This window comes from Myotis yumanensis, unplaced genomic scaffold (genome assembly GCF_028538775.1).
Source record: "Myotis yumanensis isolate MYYU_CA2020_CCGP unplaced genomic scaffold, mMyoYum1.0.hap1 SCAF_18, whole genome shotgun sequence".
Taxonomy (NCBI): domain Eukaryota; kingdom Metazoa; phylum Chordata; class Mammalia; order Chiroptera; family Vespertilionidae; genus Myotis; species Myotis yumanensis.
This window is the reverse complement of record NW_027223769.1, coordinates 1,709,969-1,734,282: the sequence shown is the minus strand read 5'-3', so window position 1 is coordinate 1,734,282 and position 24,314 is coordinate 1,709,969. Positions and strand designations below refer to the sequence as shown.

Below are 24,314 nucleotides of genomic sequence, written 5' to 3'. Positions count from 1 at the left end.
GAGCTCAAGGAGAGGGTGGTGGTTGTCCAGAGGACTCTGGATCCAGTGTCAGGAGAACTACCCACCCAGGAGGAGCTCCCTGTCCCTGAGATTTCAAGGAAGGGCCTGGTGAGGGCTCCTGTGGGGCTTCCAGGAAAGGGTGCTGGCCTGGGCTCTGATGCCCAGGATGCCCTGTGTGTCCCCATCACAGCACTGGGCACTGCATCCAAGTCCCCTGTGTCCCTGACTGTCATCTGTTCTAGGCCTCCCCACGGGCCCAGGATCTGGAGCAGCTCCACGTGGAAACTCTGCCAGGGGACCCTGAGGGTCCGGTCCCTCTCTTAGGGGAGAGGAGGCCCCCCTGGGACCCTCTGCCCTTCTGAGGTGGAAGCACCCTAGATACTGGATTCTCCTGACCCATCCTGCATGGGAAGTTCCCCAGGACATCATGGGCTGGTGAGATGTTTTCAGAGACACAGCCAGGTGACCCCACAGATCAGGGCCTTTGGGCACAGGGATTTGCTCCCTGACTTCCTTTGAGGTAAAGGTGGGCTCCTTCCTCCTGTGGTAGGAATTCCCCCTGGGCCAAGAGTTCAGAGTTTGTGCCAGGTCAGGTGTCACTGAGAAGAGGAAGGACACAGGCTGTCACCAAGACCCACCCTGGGGAGATGAGCTGTCACTCACCAGGTAGAGGTGGGGAGGGCTGTGATTTTGGAGGAATGAATGGGGGTCTGACCCCTTACTGTTAGGAGACCCCTGTCCTCCATGTTTGAGATAAACAAGGGCACTTGCTGGCCTCCTCTTATGCTGACAACCAGGCCTTGGTCTCCATGGAACATGCTCTGACCACAGATGTCACAGGTGGTAGGATAAGAGGGCAGGTTCCAGGCTTTAATTGTGTGGTTTCCATCATTTAATTAATGGTGTGAGGGTCCAGACAAGCAGAGCTGGGTATTGATCTGGCTTCTGTCTCATCCTCACTGACATTGTCACTGGAAAGAGGCTTCTGTTCAGAGTGTCTACCTGGCACAGGGATTGGACCTTCCCATCTGTCACCAGGGGTTATCTTAGATGCCAATGCCTTGGCTCCACCTCCCGCTCTCACTGCAGGTTCCCTCCTCCTCAGACTCCTGATTCCCTCCTTGCTCAGCACGGCTTCTGTGGCACAAGGTCCAGGCACTCAAAGTGACAAGTGACCAAACCATATGCCTCAGTAATCCTCCAGACGTCAGAGGCAGGTGCTGGGATCAGGGCTGCCTCATGGGAAAGGGCCTCCAGGTCTGAGTTAACCACCACCTGTGGGGACTGGCAGATGCTATCATGGTGGGTGGCATGTGGTCTCAGGGTGCACCCGGGAGCACCCAGGAGCTTCCCTGAGAGCTGAGAGCCCTGTGGGTGCTCCCATGCAGTGATTCGGTTTCCAGAGCTTCCCGCTGTCTGTGGACAGGCCCGAAGGCCCCTATTGAACCATAAAGAGGGGCTGGACTCTTCCAGCCTCAGGCCAGACCCGCAAATCAGTGCTGGTTGATGCAGGGATATCAGGGCTCAGGAACAGCACTCAGGGCACACATCTCTGTCTTAAGGGCCAGGGGAGCTTAGGAGTCAGCTTGTCCTTCTGCTGGTAGGAGGTGATGGGATCTGGGTGAGTGCCCGGAAACCTCCTCTGCTTTTGCTTTTCAGATTTGAAGGGATACAGGGTAATAATTCCTACTGACAAACGAAATAGGTGCAGTGGCATGGATACATGGACCCGGTCTCAGAGGGGAGGGAGAGGGGGCAACCGGAAGAGATTAACCAAGGAACATATATGCATAGCCCATGGACACGGGCAATAATGGCGTGAAGGCCTGTTGTGGGTTGGGGGCTGATTGGAAGGGGGGAGGGTGCAGAATGGGGGACATCAGTACTACTGTCAACAATAAAAAATATTTTAAAAATTGTAGCTAGCTTCTTGATAGAAGGAACTCTTAAATCATTGTAAAATGAATATAATGCACTGGAATATTCTTGAAAGGAAAACCATTTTCAATTTATCAGTAACTGTGATGCAGGTTTTATTTTTCTAATTCATTATATTTTTATAAAGCAATTTTAAAATTATTTTCATTTTTTAAGATTAAGCATCCTCATTGACAATCCAGAAACAGTCACTGCTGACTCTTTGGACACACATACATAATATGGTTAAAAATAACTCCCCAATTTTCAGTGACGAGGTAGGAAAAAATAAAGTTTTCATAGCTGCAGCTGAGTTCTGCCCTTTTTTTTAAAAAAAATGTTATTTTGCTACCAAACCACTCAAACCAAAAGGAAAGACAATTTTTCAAAAAGCCAACAAAACCCTGAAATAGAGATCTAGGCAAGCCAAAATAATTCTCCAAAACAGTGCTATTGCAAAAAATAGGAGGGAAACCAAATTCCCAAAGCACACTAGAGAAGACCCATAAAAGGAGTTTAGAAAGTTAGGACTGAATTACAGTACTGGGGAGTTTAGAAAGCCCATAATTGAAAACTCAGCTTGTTCAGCTTGGGAATATATTAGGCTTTCTCTTACTCCAGCAATAGAAATAAAAAATATGAGCTGCTGGTGTTGATATTAAAATTGTCCTTACCAACAGAAGGCCGGGTGAGGGTAAAAGAGAATGTAGAATGAAAGAGGGCAAAGACAACTGTTTTGAATCTAGGCTCTATTGCTCAGGAAAGCTGAACAGGGCTGAAATTTTTCTGAGCCAGTATCTATACTAATAAAAGAGTAATATGCTAACTAGACCGGATAGACTGGGCAAAGTCGAGGTCCCAGGTGCCTGTGGCTGCCAGAGGGAGGAAAACCTGGGTCCCGTTTGCCTGCTGCTGGCCGGAGGAGGGAAGCCTGGTTCCTGGGTGTGGGGTCCAAGGCAGAGGCGGTTAGGAGTTATCAGGCAGGCAGGCGAGCAGTTAGGGGTGATCAGGCAGGCACGTGAGCGGTTAGGAGCCAGCAGTCCTGGATTGCGAGAGGGATGTCCCGCATTGCAAGAGGGTGCAGGCCAGGCTGAGGGACCTCCCCCACCCCTGTGCATGAATTTCAGTGAAGTACTTACCACCTGGTATATCTGTGACCCAAATTGTTTGTGGTATTAAAGAATATTTTTTAAATTATAAATTTCTATTCTGAAAAGCAGTAGACCAAAAAGATACTGGGCCATCCAATCAGCTATAAAGGGCTCCCTCCAAAAAGAACTTAGCAGAAATTTAGGTTGGAAGAAATGTAACATGGAGTAAGGGAGATCAGGCTCTCGGTACAATTTTAATAAGGCTTCTAACCACCCCAGCTGTAAGGAGACTCCCACAGAAGTTTAGAGGGATGCTTCTCAGAGATAAAAAGGTCTACAAGTTGAACTCTTGACCTCTCTCCTTACCTAAAGCTTGGGGAAGAAAATAAATATTTAAATTTTTAACTATTCAGTTTTGGGAACATAGTAATATTTAATATTCTTTAGTTTTCATTTCTGAACCTTTGGCTTATAATTTTCTCAATTATGTTACATTGAAAAATGCATGAATGTGCCTTAGTCAGTAGTGCCACATGAAAATGTAAACTTCGGTCTTCCTTATCTTTTACATTGGAAGAGTGAATGAATGGTAACCCTAAATATCCTATCCTGCCAAGTTACTTGGTATATTCAGCAAAAGATCAGGGCAAACCATTTCACTTCCATGTCTTGAGCAGGAGGAATGAACTAGTCTTCTTCAATCTCATCTTCCCAAATATATTCATCAACATCTGCAGCATAGAACAACCAGTTAAAACACTGGGAAGCAGGATCAGTGAGATGTTTATAAGGGTTTGCGTTAGGTGGAGAGAACCCATGCAAATCCAGCAGAAATATTGCATACAAGCAGTACATGTCATCTTGTTACATCCATCTAATTTCTGCAGTGAGCTTATATGGAGAGACGCCATGGTAGGCCACTCTACATAAGTCCAGAAGGCAAAATTGCAGTGGGAGCAGATGCTCAATGGGACAGCCAGGCTCCTGCATCACAGGCAATTGGCAGCATGGGCAGGGGCAGTATACCACATCTGCCATGAGGTCCAAGGTAGATTGCAGAAGAAGCCGATCATAATGGGAAAATAACTCTGCTTCTACTAGCTCGTTGACCTGACCACTGAAGGACACTTGGGTTCTGGACAAGGGAGGCACTGAACTTGGCCATCTTTGATCTGGATTTCAAAGTACTTGTAGTCCTTCAGACAGGCCTTGCAATACAAATGCCTGCACTCCAAAAAATGCATGCATTCACTACTCAGCTTCTCACGGAAACAGATATTGCACAGGAACAATTCACTATTAAAGCATTTTATCTGCTGAGCTTGATCAAAGTCCAAGATTTCCTGGATCAGATTTGACAATGATTCCACGTCCTGCACGGCTCTCTCATCCTCAACTTCCTCTTGGTCGACAGCAGAGCCAGCTGCTCCTCTACAATCTAGCTCTGTGTTGCCAGAGGCTTGAGCCGTCCTTCTCTGCAATTTTTTTCTGAGAGCCAATCCTGAGCTCAAAAGGAGAGACAATATTCAGGCACCCTAGGGCAGTGATGGCGAACCTATGACACGCGTGTCAGAGGTGACACGTGAACTCATTTTTTTGGTTGATTTTTCTTTGTTAAATGGCATTAAATATCAAAAATAAATATCAAAAATAGAAATCTTTGTTTTACTATGGTTGCAAATATCAAAAAATTTCTATATGTGACACGGCACCAGAGTTGAGTTAGGGTTTTTCAAAATGCTGACACGTGGAGCTCAAAAGGTTCGCCATCACTGCCCTAGGGTCTCTTCCTTAAGAAACTGCATGCAGGCAAACAGGACCACGTCGCCACGGTGTTCTTCCCACAAGTTGTCTAAGTGCTTGCAGAGAGCAGCCAGCGCTCACAAATACCTTGAAATTTTGTGGCAAGTCCAAGTAGATACTGGTTTCTCCACCTTGGACAGATTCTGCTTTTCTAAATTCATCTCCATCATAAATACTCGCCAGGCCCAGCAATGCATCCTCCTGAGCGTCTCATCTTCTGCCGACATTTAATTTTCTGAGGAGCTGTTAGTAATAACAAGAAGAAAATAATATGAACACTGCAGTCTATTTCAGTTCAGAGTCTGGAATTCATGCAAATACACCATTTATTCCCCAGACGGTGGAGATGAGACTGAAGTTGATAAGAGGGCAAGATGTGGAAGTCATCCTGGATATACTATAGAAATGCTGCCATCTACACTGGGGAGCAGGCCCAAGCCTCGCTACCTGCCCCAGCGCTGGGACAACGCGCTGTGCGGCCTTGTGAGGTCCCGATGGAGCAGGGCCTGGACTGGGGCAGGGAGCGGTCTTAGCTGGGACAGACTGGGGGCACCCTGTCCGCTGTCTGGTGGGCTGAAACCCACTGAGCTGCCCGGACCCGGCAGCCCTTCTCGGTCTCCCTTGCATGGAGCGCTGGCCCCACTGTTCCTTCCGGTCTCACTGTTCCTTCCAGTGAGCCCACCGTCCCAGCCCGAGGGTTCCGCCCTCCGCCCTAGCCCCGAGGCCCCTCCAAGCCTCTGGCCCCACTGGTCCAGAGACGCCCCGCTCAACCTGCGCAGTGCCTCTTCCCTCTAGTTCATTATTATCACTTTTGTAGTTTAGCTCTTAGGAAATGGTGAAAGTCACCCACGATCCATATTTTAGTTCAAGAATGTGGGTTTCATGTGGACTCACCTGTGATTTTAAGCGTTCATATAGGTCACCTTCTGTGAACACTAATGCCATTTCCCTCTGTCCGTTTATTACTCATCCCTGTACAGAGAGAGTCACATTTTCCCTGGAAAGCACCTGACCACTATTAAAAAGAAAGTGTCCAGATGCTTCTGGTTGATGATGATGGCACTGAAGGTAGAGGTCTGTTCAGGGTGGGCCAAGGCAACAGTTTTTGAGAACTTTCCCCTCAAAATTACCTGCAGAGAGTACTTGTCACATGCTGGGGTGGAGGAAGGACAGAAATAGAGGTCGGTAATTTATGTATCACACCCAAGAGTGGACAGCAGATTCTGCCCAGAGTCTGAGAGGTGGAGGAATGGATGGTGAGGACACTACATAGACCTCACCCAACCCCCTAATGAGGGAACATTAAAAGTTTTGTAGTTCAGAGAGGGGTCCAGGGATTGGGACAGGGGTTGATAGCCCACAGGTGCTGGGAATGAGACCTGACACTGTCCATTTGGGGGCATAAATGCATCTTTATTATTATTATTTAAAAATATATTTTTTTATTGCTTTCAGAGATGAAGGGAGAGGGAGAGAGAGAGATAGAAACCTCAATGATAAGAATCACTTATTGGCTGCCTCCTTCCCTTCCCCACACCCCTACTGGGTATTGAGCCTGCAACCCGAGCATGTGCCTTGACAGAATCGAACCTAGCACCCTTCAGTCCACAGGCTGAAATCTATCCACTGAGTCAAACCCGCTAGGGCCATAAATTCATTTTTAAGTCAGATTTGACAATGATTCCACATCCTGCATGGCTCTCTCATCCATAACTTCCTCTTGGTCTACATCAGATCCAGCTGCTCCTCTACAATCTAGCTCTGTGTTGGCATAGTGTATGATTCGGAAAATATAGATGAACTCCTATGATATAGTTTTCTTCTTAATAAGATGTTTCTTCCTAATGATAGAAATGACTGCATTTACTGCTAAGATGCTTGAGATGGTAAGAACATCAGAGTAGGTTGTCTAATGGCATGGCATATAGATTTGTTATGACGTTTTTTTCTTTTCTTAGTGTATACAGAATTTTCCCCACCTGACTTTGCAGTACAACCCACTGGTGTCATTCTGAATTGTGGGCACACCCTTTCACAACCCAGTCTTCCAGCCGGTGAGCTAAGGGAGCCATCAGTCATCACCTCTAACTATGCCTCCTTCTGAACCTGAATGTGCCCTCTGTCTAAGGTCAGCCCCAGTCTATCAACTCTCCTGCCTCTTTCTCTCCTCTTCTAGCAGGAACAAACCACTAGAGGGCACCCACACTCCTCCTTGAGCTCCTGGAGACCTTTTCCATCACCTGAGACAAATAAATGCATGTTTTTACTGCAACAGCCCCCACTTTTCAAATACTCTTTAGATTTGTTCAGGGTGTAGCTCCTGGTTCAGACATCAGGGTCCCCAGGGGAGCCCCTCACATTGGGGTGTGGCAGCATGGACTGGGGACCTGGAACCATCCCTAGGGCCTAAGTCAGTGATGGCGAACCTTTTGAGCTCCACGTGTCAGCATTTTGAAAAACCCTAGCTTAACTCTGGTGCCATGTCACATATAGAAATTTTTTGATATTTGTGACCATAGTAAAACAAAGATTTCTATTTTTGATATTTATCTTATATATTTAAATGCCATTTAACAAAGAAAAATCAACCAAAAAAATGAGTTCGCGTGTCACCTCTGACACGTGTGTCATAGGTTCTCCATCACTGGCCTAAGTCATTGTAGAGGGAGATGGTTCAGGGCAGTGGGTAATATAGGATAGACACCCAGGGCCCAGATGTTCCTGCATGAGGGGTGGTCACAGGGGACAATGGTCATGAGCCTGTGGCTCTGAAGGCCCTGCCACTTAGCATCTGGGTCTTGGCTGGGCTGGTGTGAAATATTTCAGACTGGGCCTTCCTTAGTGGGTGGTGGGTCCTCCTGGGTATTTCAAGAACCTTCCTATTGAAGAATGAGGAGAGATGTGTTATTGGCCTTAGAGAGTCACATTTTCCCCTAGCACTGGAAATCATCTGACCACTATTAAAAAGAAAGTGTCCAAATGCTGTTGGTTGATGATGATGGCAGTCAAGGTGGAGGTCTGCTCAGGGTGGGTGAGGGAGGGTTTCTCAGACCCAGGAAATGGGAAGGTGCGGACCTCCCTGACTCCCTGCCCTCTTCAGGACACCATTTCTGGGTTGACTGTGGGGAACTGAGCCTCCCCTCCCCTTCCCTGCAGTGCAAAATAGGGACCCAGAGTCCCTTCATGTAGAGTAAACCATGAAGGAGCCCGGGTGAGGGAGGGCAGGTGGATGTGAGGAGAGAGCCTTATTCCTGGAGGTGGGAGCTGTGAGATGAGGTCCAGCAGGAGGCACACAGCCTGCTTAGGGCCTACAGCTGAGTCAGTGCGCTAGAGCATTTCCCCTGCAGAATCCAGCCTTTTCCCTGGGAACATTCCATTACCTCCCCTTCAGTGCTTCCAGCTGAGGCCTCAGTCCTTCCCCACTCAGTTCTGCATCAACTTTTGTCCCCCTCATACTCGGGAAGCTCAGTCTGCCCAACTGCCCAGTCCCCCCAACTGCCCAGTCCCCCCAAGGCTGCAGAATGGTCATTGCTGCCCCTGACCCCACCAGTGTGGAGGCCCAGTCCTGCCTCCCTGGTCAGTTGTGGGACCAGGCTCTCAGGCTCCATGTCCTGATTACCATCACCTGCCAGGAGGTGGCAGCAGCTGAACAAAGGAGAGATTCAGGGACAATTGTTATTACCTTGTGAGTCTGCAAGTGGACATGTGGGGTGAGTCCTGGGTTGGGGGGACACCAAGGAAATGTTCAATTTCCTGCTAATTTAGATGCTAGTAGTGTGTGCCTTGGGAATTTGACAGAGAATGCATGGATATTTTTTTATTTTGGAGGACAGGCGTTTGTGTTTGGAATTACTCAATCCAACCCACTGCAAATTCAGCGTCCTGAATCAGGGCTGGTGTTGGGATGAGGCAAGGACAGCCAGGCCCAGGACCTTCTGTATTCATAGGACTGCAGAGAGATGTGTTCTGTGTTGGGAATAGTGCTCCTTCCTGGTCAGCAGTCCCCAGTCCCATGGTGCCCTCCCCACTTCCTGCAGGTCCTGTCTCTTCCCCAGCCCCTTCTCAGCCCTCAGAGCAGATTCTGACCTGACTGACCCAGGGACATCTTGGGTGCCATTAATTCTCTTTGCTCTGCTCCTGTTGGCTGCCTGGTGCTGTCCATGACGGTTCCCTGAGTGTTGTGTGTGTGTGCATGTGTGTGCGCATGTGTGTGTTTGTGTGATGTACCTCTGCACACTTGTGAATCTCAAGGTAAGGAGATTTGAGAGCCATTTAACGAATAGTTATTTTATTTTTATAGTTATTTATTGTTGAAAGTATTACATATGTTTCCTTTTCTCCCCCATTACTCCCCCCAGCTCGCCCTGCCCCCAGCCCCAGGGCCTCACTGCCCATTTTCTATGTCCATGGGCCATGCATATATGCATATGAGGTTCTTGGTTGATTACCTCTCACTCACCCACCCTCCCCCACCTTTCCTCCAAGATTCCACACTCTGTTCCATGTTTTGAGTCTCTGGATCCACTCTATCAGTTTATTTTGTTACTTAGAGTCCACTTATGAGTGTCATCATGTGATACTTGTCTTTCTCTGACTCACTTATTTCACTTAGCATGATACTCTCCAGGTCCCTCCATGCTGTCTCAAAGGGTAAGAGATTGTTCTTTATTATTGCTGCATAGTATTCCATGGTATAAATGTAACACAGCTTTTTTTTATCCACACATCTACTGATGGGCACTTAGGCTGTTTCCAGATCTTAGCTATTGCAAATTGTGCTGTTATGAACATAGGGGTGCATACATTCTTTCTGATTTGTATTTCAGGTTTCTTAGGATGTATTTCTAGAAGTAGGAACATGGGGTCAAACGACAATTCCATATTTAATTTTTTTAGAAAATTCCATATTATTTTCCATAATGGTTGCACCAATTTGCATTTCAACCAGCAGTGCACTAGGGTTCCATTTCCTCCACATCCTTGCCAGCACTTACCATTTGCTGACTTGTTGATGGTAGCTATTCTGACAGATGTGAGGTAATACCTCGTTGTTGTTTTAATTTGCATCTCTCTGATGATCAGTGACTGTGAGTATTTTTTCATATGTCTCTTAGCTGTCTGTATGTCCTCTTTGCAGAAGTGTCTATTTAGGTCTTTTGCCCATTTTTTAATTGGATTATTTGTCTTTCTTTTGTTAAGTTGTATGAGTTTCTTATGTATTTTGGATATTAACCCTTTATCAGATGTATCATTGCCAAATATCTTTTCCCCATTCAGTAGGCTTCCTTTTCATTTTATTGATGGTTTCTTTTGCTGTGCAGAAGCTTTTTATTTTGATGTAGTCCCATTTGTTTACTTTCTCCTTAGTTTTCTGCAAGTGGAGAAAGGAGGATGTATCCTTAAACATATTGCCTTGAGAGATGTCTGAGATTTTGAAGCCTATGGCTCCTTCTAGTATTTTTATGATTTCATGACTTAGATTTAAGTCTTTTATCCATTTTTAGTTTATTCTTGTGTATGGTGTAAGTTCGTGGTTTAGTTTCATTTTTTAAAAAATTTTGTTTTATTGCTTAAAGTATTACAAAGAGTATTACATACGTCTCCTTTTTTTCTCTCCCCTTGACCTTCCCCTGGCTTCCCCTACCTCCCAGTGTCTTGTGTCCATTGGTTATGCTTATATGCATGCATACAAGTCCTTCGGTTGATCTTTTACCCCGTTCCCCCAACCCTCCCCGGCCTTCCCACTGTAGTTTGACAGTCTGTTCGATGCTGCTCTGCCTCTAAATCTATTTTTGTTCATCAGTTTATAATGGTCTTAATTATCCATAAGTGAGTGAGATTATGTGGTATTTTTCTTTCGTTGACTGGCTTATTTCACTTAGCATAATGCTCTCCAGTTCCATCCATGCTGTTGCAAATAGTAAGAATTCCTTCTTTTTTTTTTTTTTTTTACCACAGCGTAGTATTCCATTGTGTAGATGTACCACAGTTTTCTAATCCATTCATCTGCTGATGGGCACTTAGGCTGTTTCCAGATCTTAGCTATGGTAAATTGTGCTGCTATGAACATAGGGGTGCATATATCCTTTCTGATTGGTGTTTCTGGCTTCTTGGGATATATTCCTAGAAGTGGGATCACTGGGTCAAATGGGAGTTCCATTTTTAACTTTTTGAGGAAATTCCATACTGTCTTCCACAGTGGCTGCACCAGTCTGCATTCCCACCAGCAGTGCACAAGTGTTCCTTTTTCTCTGCATCCTCTCCAGCACTTGTCATTTATTGATTTGTTGATGATAGCCATTCTGACAGGTATGAGTTGGTACCTCATTGTTGTTTTGATTTGCATCCCTTGGATGATTAGTGACTTTGAGCATGTTTTCATATGTCTCTTGGCTTTCTGAATGCCCTCTTTTGAAAAGTGTCTATTTAGGTCCTTTGCCCATTTTTTGATTGAATTGTTTATCTTCCTTTTGTAAAGTTGTATGAGTTCCCTATAAATGTTGGAGATTAATAGTTTCATTTTTTTGCATGTATCTGTGAAGTATGGTAGCAATCATCTCAGGTAGAAACTATAGTTTAACTTTAACCCTGCTGTTTGGCTTCTATACTTATTTGCTTTGTTTAACAATAGAAAAGTTACTTTGATTTTCTGAACTTATGTATGCTATCCCAATCAATGAATACTCCATTTTTGGTGGTTTGAATATCCCATTGATTGTGATCTTACTGGTTATCGAAGCACATTCTTCTGTACCTGGGAACCAGGACAGCACAATTATCTTAAATTACCTCAGTGGCCACAGATAATGTGTTCCGGTTGACTCAGTGGTCCCAAGACCAGGATAGCACAATCACTCTAAATTGCCTCGATGACTCCAGATAATGTGTTTCTGTTGACTCAGTGGTCCCAAGACCCGAGGGCTCTAGATAATGTGTTTCTGTCAACTCAGTGGTCCAGAGACCCAAAACTATAATTTAACTAACATGCTCAATTCTGCTTCTGTAAACTGCTTTTTTTGCAAACTAGGTTCCTCATTCCAAACCCTGAGATGTAATCAATACCTTTGTGATTTTTGCCTATATAAATCTGGTGTTAGGGCTAGGTAATTACTATGAGATTTGGAGAGCAAAATGGCCCTTCATAGTCCCGGATTTTCAATAAATGTGACTCCTTAATTCGACTTCTTGAGGCATCCTTGTGTGATTCGCGGGGTACATTACAACATCTGTCCAATTTTCCCAAAACCATTTATTGAAGAGGCTGTCTTTTTTTTAAATTTTTTTTTTATTGCTTAAAGTATTACAAAGAGTATTACATATGTCTCCTTTTTTTCCCCCCACCCTTGACAATCCCCCGGCCTCCCCTACTCCCCAGTGTCTTATGTCCATTGGTTATGCTTATATGCATGCATACAAGTCCTTCGGTTGATCAAAGAGGCTGTCTTCACTCCAATGTATGCCTTTGTCTCCTTTGTCAAATAATAATTGAGCATAATGGCTTGGGTTGATTTCTGGGTTCTCTGTTCTGTTTCATTGATCATATGCCTGTTCTTGTGCCAGTATCAAACTATTTCAATTACGGTGGCTTTGTAATATAACTTGAAATCTGGTTTTGTGATTCCGCCAACTTTGTTCTTCTTTCTCAAGATTGCTGTTGCTATTCAGGGTCTTTTTTGGTTCCATATAATTTTTTGGAGTGTTTGTTCTAGATCTGTGAAATATGTCATTGGTATTTTAATAGGGATTGCACTGAATCTGTAGATTGCCTTGGGTAATATGGACATTTTAATGATGTTGATTCTACCAATTTATGAACATGGTATATTCTTCCACTTATTTATATCTTCTTCTATTTCTTTTTTCAATGTCCTGTAGTTTTTCAAATACAGGTCTTTTCCTAAGTATTTTATATTTTAATTTTTTGTTGTTGCAATGGTAAATGGGATTGCTTGTTTAGTTTCTCTTTCTGAGTGTTCATTATTGGTGAATAAAAAAAAAGCCATCCATTTTTGGGTGTTGATTTTGTGGAGTCTTTAGGGTTTTCTATGTACAATATCATGTCATCTGTGAATAATGAGAGTTTTACTTCCTCCTTTCCAATTTGGATGCCTTTTATTTCTTCTTCTTGTCTGATCGCTGTGTCTAGGAGTTCCAATACTATGTTGAATAAGAATGGTGAAAGTGGACATCCCTGTCTTGTCCCTGTTCTTAGAGGAAATGGTTTTAGCTTTTGCCCATTGTGTATGATGTTTGCTGAGAGTTTTTGTAACAAACTAAAGGCCTGGTGCACAAAATATGTGCACTTAAGGGGGGTTCCCTCAGCCCAGCCTGTGCCCTTTCACAGATGCTCCTGTGTTGAGCATCTGCCCCCTGGTGCTCAGTGCACATCATAGAGACTGGTCGTTCCACAGTTTGGTTGATTTGCATATTAACCTTTTATTATATAGGATATTTTAAATGCAATGATTCATGGTTAGATCTTCTACATCTAATTAACAAAGGCTCATGTTGTAGAAGGAATAACTTACCTTTTTTGCCTTGTTACATTAGGACACACCCACCCCTTTGCCTGCCCCTTGCAGGTCTGCCCACTAGCGGGCAGCACATCCCCACCCCAGTCCCATTTATCTCAGGCTTGGCCATAAGGACAAGGAGTCCAGGGGTCTCCATATCAAAAAGCACCTCAGGTAATTCTCAAGAACACTGAGGATTTGAGAAACATTTCTCTAAATGGTATAATTTATAGGTTCCACCACTAGGTCAGATATTGCCATATTATGGGTTACAGGGGATTTACAAATTTGTCCTTATCCTAATGTATAAAACAAAACCACAATATCCAAGCAATTATGTAATAAATTAAAGGTACCTAGATTCTTAAGAGATTAAAATAGTACTGTCAGCTCTGAATCTACCTGTTTCATGGGCTTCTCTAAAAATTAAAGGCTTAGCCATCTGAATTAATAAATTCAACTTATTCCAACTGTTATAAATTAATGATTTTTGCCTTGTTTTACCTGTCTCATGACTGAACATTAATTAATTAATTAATTAATATTTTAAAATAAATATTATGGCTTGTTTAACGAGGTTATTTCTAGATCAGATTTTAGTTCAAAAGCAGTTATATGTGTGTAATCTGAAGAGAATGATGTATAATTCATAAGACTCATCTTAAATCTTTCTTCCATGGACTTCCCCTATCTTGCTGCTTAGCAATAAAAGCATTTTTAGGTTCATATAAACACATTATTTACAACTGCTTGAACAGGAAATTAATATATAAATATCACTGGGCATTCAGTAAATAAGACACAGGCCAGTAAGTTCAATTGTGAAAGGTAACATGAAAGAGGTTTGGAAACCTTAAGACTGGGCAATCTGCTGTGTTTCCAACATGTCTTCAACTACCTTTAGAGAACATGTGGTTTCCTTCTTCCTTCAGCCTGCAAACTGATAAGCTGTTTATTTGACTAGCTGCCCAACTAGCATATTTCATGATGTACTTTTTTTTTTTTTTTACTTGGTTTTGGATTAGAAGCAATATGACTTGCTCATATGTAAAGTCCAAACAAAGCTCTCATATTTCTGCTGTTCAGTGTCAATGCCTGTGCAAAACACTTTCTTAAAAGTTCAAGTCCTCCTTGGGTGTGTTTCACCTCAGCGTACTGCTGACAGTGTACATGGTTTGTGGATTAGTCAGCATAAGCCCCTCCAAGGAAAAAGCTGCTTTAGCATGGTCATGTTCATTGATAAGAAGCCATGCACATTCAGGCCAGGTTTCTTGGTCTCCAACAAATTGTTCCAGACACTCATTCACTTCTCGAATGGCCTCCACACTTTCCCTGGGCTTTTAGAGTGGCAATCTTATGCTTTCCCAGTGCAGTGTTAGTTGGACCTTCATGTAAGATTAGATCATACAGCTGTACAGCATCATCGTATTTTTCCATGGCTGCAAATCTCATGCCAGTTAGTGCTTGATTCTGTGACTGCCAGAGAACTGTCTTCTCAACTCCTTAGCCAAGCCAAGCCAAGCCAAGTCATCCTGCCCATAGTCTAGCGCTGCACTATCACCTGTTCATATAGATCCAAATATCAGCTCCAAGCTTAGTAGCATGTCCATTAATAAATTCCTGTTTAACTCTCATAATTTCTGACAATTTTATGAGTTTTCTTTCCTCTAATTTCTCTTTCATTTCTTCCTAAGTGATCTCATAAAGCTCTCTCGCCACTTATAAACAATGTTTGGCAAATGGTTAACACATGATCGCATTGCATCATGCTTGGTAATTGGTTCTGTTGTCTACTGGCGTGACTTTCTGTAGCAGTTTTAATACTTGTTCCGATGTGTGCTAAGCCACGCCCTAGCCATGTGCATTTGTTTGCTCTTGGTGCCTGGTGAAAACATAGGTTTACTAGACCTATTCAGTATAAATGTCAATTTATTGTAATACATATAGAAAACTTTTCTGGAGAATTAAACTTTTCATACATATTTAATTTTAATTATACAAACATATCTACATTAGTAAAACAGAAAAACTAACTAATTTGTCAATTTTTAAGCATATGCATTCAGAAAACCTACTTTATTATATAATGGACTTTTGGCTTTAACGGACACCCCCTCACCCAAATTAGTCTGTTATATTGAGGTTTTACTCTATAAGGCAGGATGATTCCCAATGTTTGGAGTGCACTTTGGAGCCAAAGTTCCCAAAACCCAAATAAACAAACAAAAAATACCTTGTTAAAGGAGTCATCCTTTTAAACCAAATGGCTGCTCAATGATCTTATGTAACCAAAGTGTTGATCCAGGTACATCAGGAAGTGTTGGCCACAGCACAAACACCTCCTAGCTCAGCTAAAGATAATCAAGGGCTATCCTATATAATAAAAGAGAAACATGTAAATTGACTGTCCCTCTGCTATGCTCACCAGCCAATCAGGAGTGAGTATGCAAATTAATCTGACAAAGATGGCGGGTTAATTTGCATACACAGGCACCTGACAGAAAGCAGAGCGGGAGAGCCAGTGGAGAATGGAGTGACTTGGGGAACTTGGCTCCCCAAGCCGCCAGATGGAGAGCAGAGAGGGAGAGCTGGTGGCTTGGAGGACTTGGCAGAGTGAGAGGCTGTAAGATGAAGACAGAGCAGGAAGGGAAAACCAAGAGTGCGGGAAGCACCAGGAATTCTGGGAATAGTAGTTCTGGTGGCAGACGGATCTCCTAGACCAGTGGTCGGCAAACTGCAGCTTGGCAACCTGCGGCTCGCGAGCCACATGCGGCTCTTTGGCCCCTTGAGTGTGGCTCTTCCACAAAATACCGACTACTGCGCATGGGCCACAAAGTTTCAATCGCACTGTACATGCGCGCCCGCATGTGGTATTTTGTGGTATTTTGTGGAAGAGCCACACTCAAAGGGCCAAAGAGCTGCATGTGGCTCGTGAGCCACAGTTTGCTGACCATGGTCCTAGACACTAGAGCAAAGTGAGCCTGGAGCAAATTACTGTTGCAGTGGGTGATGGAGGGAAAGTTAAGGTGAGAGACATAACTAAAATCAGGGTGTCTAGGAAAAATTAAAGGGAAGATATCCTAAAACTTCCAGGAAATCTCCACCAATGAAGCAAAGAAAAATAAAGCCTCTATTATTCTGTGAGCAACAAACCAAACTGGGTTGGGGGGTTCTCAGACAATTCACTCATATGATTGCAAAGACAGACAGAAACTCTCGATTGGAGAGGGCTCCCCTGAGGGCTCCCAGATTGGAGAGGGTGCAGGTTGGGCTGAGGGACCCACCCCCTGTGCATGAATCTTCATGCACTGGGCCCCTAGTTCTATTATAAACACCTGTGGCCAGGTATTCTCAGGATCTTTGCTAGGCAGCTATGCCCCTGGCAATGTGATTTTCAATGTCTCCAAGAGTTAGCAGGGGATTCTGATCATATTTCCATTGGTATATATTCCTCTTCAAATGCTTTTTTATGCATCTATGAACATGATCATATGATTTTTATCCTTCATTTTGTTAATGTGGTATATCACATTGATTGATTTACTGGAGACTCCTTGTACCTCCTGAACAAACCTCACTAGATCTTTTTAACATACTGTTACATTCAATTTGCTAGTATTTTGTTTAGAATTTATGCATCTGTATTAATCATAGATATTGTTCCGTAATCTGTGGTGTGTGTGTGTGTGTGTGTGTGTGTGTGTGTGTGTGTTATCCTTGCCAGGTTTTGGTATCAAGGTATGTTGACCTCATAAATTGAGTTAGGAAGTCTTGCCTCTTTTTCAGTTTTTTTTTTTTTTTTTTTTTTTTTGGCGGGGGAGGGGGAGAGGGTTTCAGGAAGATAGGTATCAAATCTTCTTTGCATGTTAGGTAGAATTCACTATTGAAGTCATCTCTCCTGGGCTTTTACTTTGGGGAATGCTTTTGATGATTGTTTCAATTTCCTTATTATTGATCAGTCTGTTTCAATTTTCCTTTTCTTCATAGATTCAGTCTAGGGAGATTATATATTTCTAGGTACTTGTCCATTTCTTCTAGGTTATTAAATTTGGTGGCATATAGTCTTTTATAGTATTCTTGAATGACCTTTTGTATTTCTGTGGTGTTTGTTGTAACTTCTCTTTTGTTTTTGATTTTGTTTGAGTCTTTTCTCTTTTTTCCTTAATGAGTCTAGCCAAAGACTTGTCAATTTTATTTATCTTTTCAAAGAACCAGCTCTTTGTTGCATTATTTCTTTCTATTGTCTTTTTGTTCCTTATTTTGTTAATTCTGCTCTGATATTTATAGTTAGTTTCTTTCTGCTGACTTTGGGCTGCATTTGTTCTTTTTCTAGTTCATTAAGGTGAAATGTTAGGTTGTCTACTTGGGATTTCTTTTGTTTCTTGAGATAGGCTTGTAATGATATGAACTTCCCTCTTATTACTGCTTTTGCTGCATCCCAAAAGTTTTGACATGTTGTATTGTCATCCCCATATCTTCATGTATCTTTTGATCTCTCCTTTTTTTCCCCCTTATCCCAGTCATCATTTAGTAGCATGTTGTTTAATCTCTATATTTTTGTGGTTTTTCTTATTTTCCTTTTGCAGTTGATCTCCAATTTCAAAGCATTGTAGTTGAGGCTAGTTTTGTGACCCAACATATGGTCTATCTTTGAGAATGTTCCATGTGCACTAGAGAAGAATGGGTAATCTGCTGTTCTGCGTTGAAAGGCTCTGTGAATGTTGATTATGTCCATTTGTTCTTATGTGTCATTTAAGGCTGATATTTCTTTATTATTTTTTGGGGATGATCTATCCTTAGCTGTCAATGGGGTATTTAAGTTCCATCTACCATAATTGTGAGTTTGGTGAGTTTCTCCCTTTAGTTATTAGCAGCTGCTTTATATATTTTGGTCTTCACAGATTGGGTGCATATAATTGATAAGTGTTATGTCTTTTTGATGTATTATTCTTTAGATAATTATAAAATGTCCACCTTTTCTCTTGTTACCCTTTTTATCTTGAAATCTATTTTGTCAGATATAAGTATGGCTACATCTGCTTTTCTCTGGATGCCATTTGCTTGGGGAATCACTTTTCACCCTTTCACTTTGTGTCTATATTTGTCTTTTAGGCTGAGCTATATCTCCTAAAGGAGTCATATAGTTGGGTTTTTAAAATTTATTATCCATCTGCTACTCTGTGACTTTTTATTGATTATTTCAGTCCATTGACATTTATGGTGATTAAATTATTGGTGTATAAGAATTTCCGGGGATGAGAAACCAAGATGGCGGCATAGGTAAACACCTGAAATTGCTACCTCGCACAACCACTTCAAAACTACAACTAAAAAACAAAACAGACATCATCCAGAACCACAGGAAAGCTGGCTGAGTGGAAATTCTACAACTAGAAGGAAAGAGAAAAGCACACTGAGACTCAGAGGAGGTGCAGAAGTAAAGTGCAGAGGTACGGCGGTGCGATCGTGGAAAGGGCTGGCAACTGAGGACACGATTGTCTTTTTCAATCGGGAGGAAGTCTCAAGCTCCCGACTGCTCTGAACTCCAGTTCCGGGTGAGTCTCTGGGGACCCAGACTCATACGGGGAGAAACTGGACTGTCTGGCAGTGGGCAGAACTTGAGGGTGGCTTTCTCTCAGAGGTGCTTGCAGTGATTACCATGGGACACTAAGACCCGGGACCTCTTAGGGCAGGACTGAGGATCAGCCATAGCCATTTGCTCCACCCTGTTGATTCCCTGAGACCATGCCCCACCCAAGCTGTGTGCAGAGGCTTTTGCATATGAATGACCTGACCCTTTGCAATCTAAAATTACCTAACAAACTGCAGCTGGGTCATAGAGACACAGAAATTCCAAAAGAAGTCCCAAGGTCCCATAGCAGCTTGCATTGCTTCACAGCTGGGCCTCATCTGGGCACATCCAAACTCCAAACAAGGCAGAGGAATCTGCAGATCTCTCTGTATCTCCTGCTGTGTAGCCTCAGGCAGAGGCTAAATTAGCACCTCCTTAGAGATCCAAGAGCCAGTGTACCCAGTGGTCAGAGTGGGACCATCCATATTACAACTCCTCAGATCCATAAGGGACACACTCAGGGGGCAGACTCAGTGAGCACCAAAGCCCCACTGAAGCAAGTCTTGCCCCATAAGGGTGTCTCCAGCACAGAAGTTCTCCCACTGTAGACACAGCTGATTCTCACAGCCAATTGGCCTGGAGGTCAATTCCTCCCAGTGATACCAACAACAATCAAGGCTTAACTACAACAAGCCTGTGCACAAAGCCCACAAAGGGTGCACCAAGAGTGTCCACCTCAGGTAATTGGGAAGGCTGAGCCACTGGGCCCTATAGGACACCTAGCACACAAACCACTCTATCAACACAGGGAAGCAGCCAAAATGTGGAGACAAAGAAATAGGCCACAAATGACAGAAATGGAGGAAAGCAAACGACTGGATATAGAGTTCAAAACCACACTTTTAAGGCTTTTCAAGAATTTTCTAGAAACCACCGATAAATTTAGTGAGACCCTCAATGTTGTGATAAAGAACCAACTAGAAATTAAGCATACACTGACTGAAATAAAGAATATTATACAGACTTTCCAACAGCAGACTAGAGGATTGCAAGAATCAAGTCAAAGATTTGAAATATGAAGAAGCAAAAAACACCCAACTGGAAAAGCAAAAAGAAAAAAGAATCCAAAAATATGAAGATAGTGTAAGGAGCCTCTGGGACAACTTCAAGCGTACCAACATCTGAATTATAGGGGTGCCAGAAGAAGAAAGAGAGCAAGATATTGAAAACCTATATGAAGAAATAATGACAGAAAACTTCCCCTACCTGGTGAAACAAATAGACTTACAAGTCTAGGAAGCGCAGAGAACCCCAAACAAAAGGAATCCAAAGAGGACCACACCAAGACACATCATAATTAAAATGCCAAGGGCAAAAGTCAAAGAGAGAATCTTAAAAACAGCAAGAGAAAAACAGTTAATTACCTACAAGGGAGTATCCATACGATTGTCAGCTGATTTCTCAACAGAAACGATGCAGGCCAGAAGGGAGTGGCAAGAATTATTCAAAATGATGAATAGCAAGAACCTACAACCTAGATTACTTTACCCAGCAAAGCTATCATTCAGAATTGAAGGTCAGATAAAGAGCTTCACAGATAAGAAAAAGCTAAAGGAGTTCATCACCACCATACCAGTATTATATGAAATGCTGAAAGGTATTCTTTAAGAAGTGGAGGAAGAAGAAAAAGGTAAACATAAAAACTATGAACAACAAATACATATCTATCAACAAGTGAATCTAAAAATCAAGTGAATAACAAATCTGATTAACAGAGTAAACTGGTGAATATAATAGAATCAGGGGCATAGAAAGGGAGTGGACTGACAATTCTCGGGGGGAAAGGGGTGTTGTGGATGTGGGAAAAGACTGGACAAAAATCATACACCTATGGATGAGGACAGTGTGTGGGGGGGTAAGGGCCAAGGGTGGGGTGGGAACAGTGGAGGGGAGCTATGAGGGGAAAAAGAGGAACAACTGTAATGATCTGAACAATAAAGATTTATTTAAAAAAATTTCTTATTGCTATTTTTATTTTTTAAAAAAATCTTCACTGTGGAGGAGATTAAATATGTCTGCAGAGTAGGAGGATGCTTCATGGACATGCTCCCAGGAACAAGCTGAAATTACAACTGAAATATGGAAAGGCTTCCTGTGTAATCAATGCAAAACTTACAGGAGAGTACCTTGATACCCAAGGACCGAAGGTGGAGATAACATACAGACTGGTAGGAGGAGTGAAGGCATGAAAGGGCTTTCTGGGCACCCACAGACAGCAACGGAAGTCCCGGAGAGATATCTCAGCTGTGGGGGTGGGGTGGGGGTTCCACTGAAAACTCTGGAATCTAATCCGGAAGCTGGGTTCCCCAGCAGAGAGCACCAAACTGAGGAGACTACCCACATAGCATCTAGCTATGAAAAGCAGAGGGGTGCTGTCTGTCAGGGAGGGGCAGCTGAAAGTTCAGGCACCCTCTTGAAGGGCCAAGGCACAAAAATTCCCTGTGGAGCCACCCATTTTGTGCTCTGGCAGAGGGAGGGTGAAGTGGACTGGAGCCGTGAGAGTAGAACCCAGGACTGGGGCTCGAGGGATAGAGCTCAGAAGGCAGACACCCCCAAATTTCCTGGGCTGAGTCATTCCCTCACGCAGTGGAGGACATCTTTCCCACATAGACATCTGCCTTGCCTGGGGGAAAAACAGTCAACACGCCGAATTGGACAGTGGTTCTCAACCTTGGCTGCACATTAGAATCACCAGGGAATCTTTTTAAAATCCTGGTTTCTGAGCCTCATCCTCTGGAATTTCTGTTTCTTTGTTATGGGGTGGGGTCACAACATTAGTAACAAAGAAACAGAATTTCTGGAAGATGAGGCCCAGAAATCAGGATTTCAAAAAGATTCCCAGGTGATTCTAATGTGCAGCCAAGGTTGAGAACCACTGGTATTAGAAAACACCTTGCCCTGAGGCCACTTAAGAGATTAAAAGTAGCAATTAGCCTCCAGGCAGAAGCAATTGCCCAACCTGTTGAAAAAACTCTCCCTACACCTGAGGACAATGGACTGGGGACAATTAAAGTCAGAATCCTATTACTCTGTAGACCAGTGGTTCTCAACCTTCCTAATGCTGTGACCCTTTAATACAGTTCCTCATGTTGTGGTGACCCCCAATTTCATTGTTACAAATTGAACATAATTAAAGCATAGTGATTAATCACAAAACAATATGTAATTATATATGTGTTTTCCAATGGTCTTAGGCGACCCTTGTGAAAGGGTCGTTTGACCCCCAAAGGGGTCGCGACCCACAGGTTGAGAACCGCTGCTGTAGACAGAGGCGGTCTCTGGAGGCTTTGGGTCTTTGCCTGACCCAATTAATCAGAAACAGCCTTTAACACTGTCCTGCGCTTGAGATTGAGAGGGGTAGAGGATATCCCTAAAACATAGCCACAAACCCAACAGACAACCAAAATGAAACAAAGAACCCCCAAATGAAAGAACTAGCAAATTCTCTAGAAGAAGAGATAAATGAAGCAGAGATAAGAAATTTATCTGAAACAGAATTCAGAGTAATGATGTTAAAAATGTTCAACAGTATAAGAAAAGATATAATAACTATGAAAAAAGAACAGTCTGAGATAAAGAATGACATAACACAAATAAAGAACACATTGGAAGAAATATACAGCAGATTATGGGAAGTTGAGGATTGAATCAGTGAATTAGAAGACAGAGTTGAAAATATCACTCAATTAGAGAACCAAAAAGAAAAAGCAATAAAAAAAACAGGAGGACAGCCTAAGGGAGCTGTGGGACAATGTGAAATATAACAATATTAGAATAGTAGGTGTGTCAGAAGAGGCAGAAATGGAGAGAGGAATAGAGAAGGTGTTTGAAGAAATAATGGTAGAAAAGTTACCTAACCTGGTAAAGGAAAGTCACACAAGTTCTGGAGGCAGAGACGACCCCAAACAAGAGGAACCCATACAGAGTCATGCCCAGACACATCATAATTAAAATGCCAAAAATTAAAGACAAAGAGAGAATCTTAAAGGCAGCAAGAGAAAATAAAACTGTTACCTACCAAGGAGTTCTCATAAGGCTGACACCTGATTTCTCATCAGAAACTTTACAGGCCAGAAGGGAATGGCATGAAGTACTCAAGGTAATGGAAAGCAAGGATCTGAGACCAAGATTACTATATCCAGGAAGGCTATCATTCAAAATAGACGGTCATTCAATAGGCTATCATTCAAATAGAGCTTCCCAGACAAAAAAAAAAGGCTAAAGGAGTTCATCACCACCAAGCCAGCATTACAAGAAATGCTAAAGGGATTGCTGTAAGGAATTGCTGAGAAGAAGAAACAGAGAGAGAAACCTAGCCATACAGAATTAGAATGGTTATAAATAAGTACCTCTCAATAATAAACCTAAATGTAAATGGATTAAATGCTCCAATCAAAAGGTGTAGGGTGGCTGAATGGATACAAAAACATGACCCAACTCTATGCTGCTACAGGAGACTGACCTCAAAACAAAAGACACGCACAGGATGAAAATGAAGGGATGAAAAAATTTTTCCATGCAAATGGAAAAGAAAAAACAACAAGCTGGAGTAGCAATACTCATATTCGACAAAATAGAGTTTAAAAGCATCATGCTAAGCAAAATAAGCAAGTTGGAGAAAGATAAATATCATATGATCTCACTCATTTGTGGAATATAATGAACAACACAAACTGATGAACAAAAATAGAGCCAGAGGGAAAAAATATTCTAGAATATAATAGAAGTAATCCTGTTATTTGAAGATTTTTATATTTCCTACATCTTTTGTGATATCAAACTAGTACAGTTTTGGTAATATTATTATACTTAAAATCCTTTTATTCTTGAAATATTAATGCTTATTGCATGTATTATTATTATACATAAGATCATTTTTCTTGAATAATTGGTGTTTATTGCATGTAACATTATCGTATTTAAAATAGTTTTTCTTGAGATATTAATGTTTATTGCATGCAACATTATTATATTTAAAATAGTTTTTCTTGAAATATTAAGGTTTATTGCATGTAACATTATTACATTTAAAATTTTTTTTCTTGAAATAAATTTAAAAAACCTGAAAAAAAAATCTTCATGGAGGATTTCCCCCCCATTGATTATTAGAGAAAGTGGAGGGTGAGAGGAATGGAGAGAGAGAGAGAAACATGGATATGAGAGAGACACATTGATTGATTGGCTCCTGCACACAGCTGGTCTGAGGCAGGGGATCAAACCTGCAACTCAGGTACCTGTCCTTGACTGGGAATTGAACTTGGGACTCTTCCATGCATGGGCCAATGCTCTAACCACTGAGAAACACTGACCAAGGCTTCTATCAGGATTTTTATCTTTTCTTTTCTGGCAGCTCTGTGT

The 24,314-nt window shown here is 42.6% G+C and overlaps 2 pseudogenes; both read right to left on the bottom strand.

The window, feature by feature from the left end:
• Positions 1–3,872: 3,872 nt before the first annotated feature.
• Positions 3,873–5,756, bottom strand: LOC138997293 (E3 ubiquitin-protein ligase RNF14 pseudogene; annotated as a pseudogene).
• An 8,421-nt stretch (positions 5,757–14,177) lies between these two features.
• On the bottom strand, positions 14,178–21,553 carry LOC138997107 (ER membrane protein complex subunit 2-like; annotated as a pseudogene).
• Between the last annotated feature and the right edge of the window lie 2,761 nt (positions 21,554–24,314).